Below are 5,068 nucleotides of genomic sequence, written 5' to 3' on the forward strand. Positions count from 1 at the left end.
GTCTTAATCTTGAGTAATATCCATCTGATAGATGGGTCATAGACATCTACAACATAGTTTAGCGAGTGTGGTTGGGTCTGGATGGATAACTTCCGTAAGATTCAATTTATGGAGACGCGAAACTATATTAGGCGAGAGTCTGCCTTGCATTTAGAAGTGGAAGCACTGAGATAGGCGATGGAGAGTATGTTGCAGCACTTGATATAACTTTAGAACGGACTACAAGGATTTGATCACCATAATTAAAGAGTCTCATGCATGGCCAAGCTTTGCTAACAGAATTGGAAATGATAGAGATTTTATAGATATACTTCCAGACTCCATACTAATATTTCACGACCGCAAAATCAGATTCCAAACTCTTTAGCTAAGATGGCACAATCTTTCTATAGAGTACTCTGTTTATTGGTTATTCTATTCTGATCTAGTTACTTAGATTATTTCAAATTTGAATAATATAATAGCATTTCGTTGACAAAAAAAATATTGGTTACGTGCATGCAAAAAAAAAGTTATGGTGCCATTGAATCACTCCATTTATTTTCCCTAAAGATACATTAACCCCACTTTATAAACGAGAAAAAAATTGATAAGATTTAAGAATTTAAGGTATTTAGTTAATTACTTGATAGCCATTTAGATAGTCCAACTCCACCACCATGTAAAAACTCAAGAGTAAAAATATAAATCATTTAATGTATCTTTCATAATTGATCAAAAATTGCGTTTTAGTTGATATTGGGAATGTTCAATCCAGATATATGTTCGGTTTCAATTCTGTTTTTTCGGCTTCCGGTATTTCGATTTATAAAAAATAGCTATCATATTGAAACCATATTTACTTTTATTTGGCTCTGTTTATATACCATTGGTTTTCGTTTTATTCGGTTTTATAGCAAAAAACCATAACTTTTTTTACCTTCTAAAATATCTTATGAAGTTTACTTTGTATGATTATATATCGGTTTTTATACAACATGAAGATATTTTGGTTTTTAAATAGTCTATTTTTTCTTTTACTATTTAAAATAATTAGTAGACATATTAAGTTAATAATTATAATAATTTTTATAGAATAAAAATAATAACAACTAGTAATCCATAATTTTATAAATAACTATATATTAGCACACCTATTTGTTAACAAAAGGGTAAAATTTATATATTAATTAATTTAATAAAAATGAATCATAAATTTTAACTTAAATAAAATATTAAATTAGTAAAATCATATTTTAAGCATGAAGATCATATCAATAAAATAAATTATTTATTTATTCTTAATTATCTTATATAATTTACATATAATTATATTACTATATTTTAATTGATCATTTTATTCGGTTTAATCGGTTTATATACCAAACCATATTCATATAGCACAGTTTCTTAAAAATAATATACATTCAGTATATTCAGTATTACCAAATTCAAACCATTTTTTCTATTTCGGTTGGGTTCAGTTTTAGTTGGTCGGTTTTACCGGATTGACACCCCTAATTGATATACATCTGTTATTATTAAGACAATAAGATTCATTAATAAAAATCTGAATAGCACCTGAAGTAGCTGTGCGAATATGCTTAGCGCACATGTTTTTTTTTGCTGAATTGTAAAAATATCATTAAAAAGATAATGAAGATCCGGTTACAACTTATTGAAACCGAAAATGATTTTCATCCAATCAGGTTTAAAGGGCCGCAAAATATTTTAAAAAACCAACCCCAGAGAACCTAAAGAGATTAACACCAAGCAACCCAATCAATGGCTTGCGAGAAGTTACTATTACATTGAAGTACAAAACACAACATTTTCAGCTCCCATACCAAAGCGCTTCTTGTTCTACTGGTTTGAAACAGAGAGCATGAGAATAACCTGAAGACGAGTTCGATCGAGCCTCACCGAAGTGGCTGATATCATGCATCAACGGAAGCGCCTGGCTCAGGCCCTAGAATTCCACTAGAGGAGAACGTCGACAAAGTTAGCCTAAATTAACATAAAAGATGGCGAGAATGTAAACCGACTATTACACCACTGAAGATGAAGAACGCGGTCAAGCGCAGTCGGTTGTTTTGGCTTCTCATCTGCTGCGTGACATAGAAGATGCAGCAGAGACAGCAGAACTACATAACAACAATCTACTGGAAGCTTTAGAACGGGAAATGAAGCACGGAAAGAGCAAATAACTCCTCAAAGCAGGTGACCATGATGGCGAAAGAAAGCATCGCCCTCACAACCACCCTTCACTTAGAGAGAGGATGAGCTCTTCCCTGGATACTAACTGCTAGAAATAGACCGACTGGGACAAGATGGTGAAGCAGAGGTGTTGCGGCAGTGATAAGTTGAAACTTCTAGCGGATCTCAGACTCAGATCTGACCCAAATTCGACCGCAATCGGCGACTAAGAGAAGATCCTGAACTCCCAAAGCTTTTACCAACCCGTCTCGCCTCTCTAATGGTTTGGAGTAAGCAAAGACCCTTTGATTTAAGTTTGTTTTGGCGGAAGAAAATCCATTGGATCCAGATACACCGAATAAAAAGGAGAAAAAAAAAAAATAGCAGAGGGTGAAAGGTGAAGAACACGAACATCTGTCGACAGAAAAAAATCGACAGAAAAGATTCGACTGTAAAAAATATTGTTGGCCGTTTGAGAATGCAAAAATTGAAATGGCGGGTAAGATTTACGGTAGAGAAGGGAAAGACTAAAGAGAGTTTTATTTCTCTCTTTTTCTCTAACTTGTTTTTTCTCTATGTGGATTGAAAATTTTTGTTTGCGTTTCCAACAATATCGTGTATAGTGCACATGTTCATTATGTATTGTTTACCGATATGTATTGAACTTCTATTAATTGTCATTAGACTTCCACGTCACAGGGCTTAAATTTGTCAAAAGGAAAAGGGTACTAATAAAGGTTTTTAGATAAAATTACCAAAAGGCCGGGTCGTTCGTAGCCAATTGGTTACTGAGCTCTGCCTTCGGGTCCTGGCGTGAGGGGTTCGACCCATTCTTACCTCAGTTTGAGGATTAAAAGTCCAAAGTGACCAAAATTGACAAAAAAAAAAGATAAAATTACCAAAAGAAGATTTTTATCAACATCATTTAGTTAGTTTACATTTAACTAAACTTTGCTATTAAAAAAAAAAAAAAACTTTGCTATTCGAGGTGACGACATTATTTCCATCAGCCACTAAAGTTGGTCAAAGTTCAACGTACTTATATAGAGCACTAGTTCTAACATCACAAACTCAAAGTGTTAATTTACGTCCGGTGTTTTTAAAACCGGACCGGCGAGTGAACCGGAAATTATTTGGGTCACGGGTCATTGTGGTTCGACCTGGTTCGACCGGAGTCGATTAGATTAAACTGAATTTATTATTTTATAAATATTATATATATTTTTTTCAAAAAATAGTCATAATGTTTAGAAAACTTTCAAAAATAACAAATTGAAATGTGATAAAAATAATAAAAAAATAATAGTTCAGATCTAAAGTCAATAGGAAAAAAAATATTTAAAGTTTATTCTCCAAATCTTTGTCCTTCTAGATCTTCATCACCTATAAAAATTATATACACATTAGTTACAAAACTCTATTTTGGTTGCAATTTGTGACAAACAAAATAGTATATATGTTAAAAAGGGAGAAAAAATAATTATTTTATTAACAAAATTTTGACTTTTATACGAACCAGGGTTTCGTCGGTTCGTTGGGTCACTCGGTTCCCGGGTTTTTAACGGTTCAACATGGGTTTTTAACCGGTTCAACTTTAGTTGGGTTTTGACATTAAACCAACCCGGATAGGTGTCCGGTTCGCGGTTGAACCCGGTCCGACCGCCGGTCCGGTCCGGGTTTAACAACACTGGTTACGTCTCATTAATATTTAACTTAAATCATTTTGATTTCATAGCATCGAAGAATATACACGTCAAACAGTTTCCATTTCATATAGTCATTCTCTTCTCCGGATACGATATACAAGTCTTAATGTCCAAAAAAATATACACGTCAAACAGTTTCCATTTTAGTTCAAATGAGTATTAAAAGCTAATGCTATCTTGCTAGATACGGTATACCCGGAAACCTTAAATAGGAAGCTCAACATTTCATAATTTGTTCGTTACAATAACATGTCAGTACAAATTAATAGAGGTGAAAAACTCTTATAGTGATAGACAATAGCAAGTCAATTTATCAATAATATTTTTATGACTCATGTCTCATCTTAATCACTTTTGTAAAATTAATATTTAATTAACCATAGCTCCATTTTAAGACCATTAAAGATTGGAGAGATTAAACTGAATTCTAGTTGAATAGTACTTAACTTTTGAATTTTGTTTATCCAATAACAAATGAACGAAATACGTGGTACGATAATAAAACTACTAAAGTCCATTTAATAAGGGCTCTTGTATCTAATCTATTAAAACTGAAGTACAATTAGAAAATAACCCTTATTTCAATCTAATATTTACCAACTTATGCCACTGAATTTAAAGCTATTATTTCTTTCTTCATTAAATATATTTTTGTAATTTTTTAGTATACTTCGGAAAAAGTGTTTCGTATGTTATGTAATTAATACTGGAACTTTTATGGAAAAATAAATTGCTTTGTACAGACAAATTCAAATTCAAAACCGAAATTAAGTTATGTATGCATTTGAATATAGTAAGACACTTCAATCTTAACAAGATTTTCCTTAAAAGTAGTCAATGAATTAAGAAAAAGATCCAGTAAATAACTACATTTAATAGTTTTAACCATATTTGAACTACCATAATTTGCAGGAGATATCATCGATGTAGGCATCTATACTATTAAAGTAAAATACCTATTAGGATTTTGCCATTAATTTTCAATCATATTTACAACTTTGTGCCATTTCTATATTTATCTAACCACATTAATTATTTTTGACCAAAAAAGCTATATTTTCTTTTACTGTTAAATCAATAAATATACGAAGTATACTTAAATAAATCCTATATACTTGCAAGAAAAAGATCTGTTACCATACTGAATCGAAACAAATCTTATACTACGGCCAGATGCTATTTAAATA

This window comes from Raphanus sativus, chromosome 5 (assembly GCF_000801105.2).
Source record: "Raphanus sativus cultivar WK10039 chromosome 5, ASM80110v3, whole genome shotgun sequence".
In the NCBI taxonomy this organism is placed as follows: domain Eukaryota; kingdom Viridiplantae; phylum Streptophyta; class Magnoliopsida; order Brassicales; family Brassicaceae; genus Raphanus; species Raphanus sativus.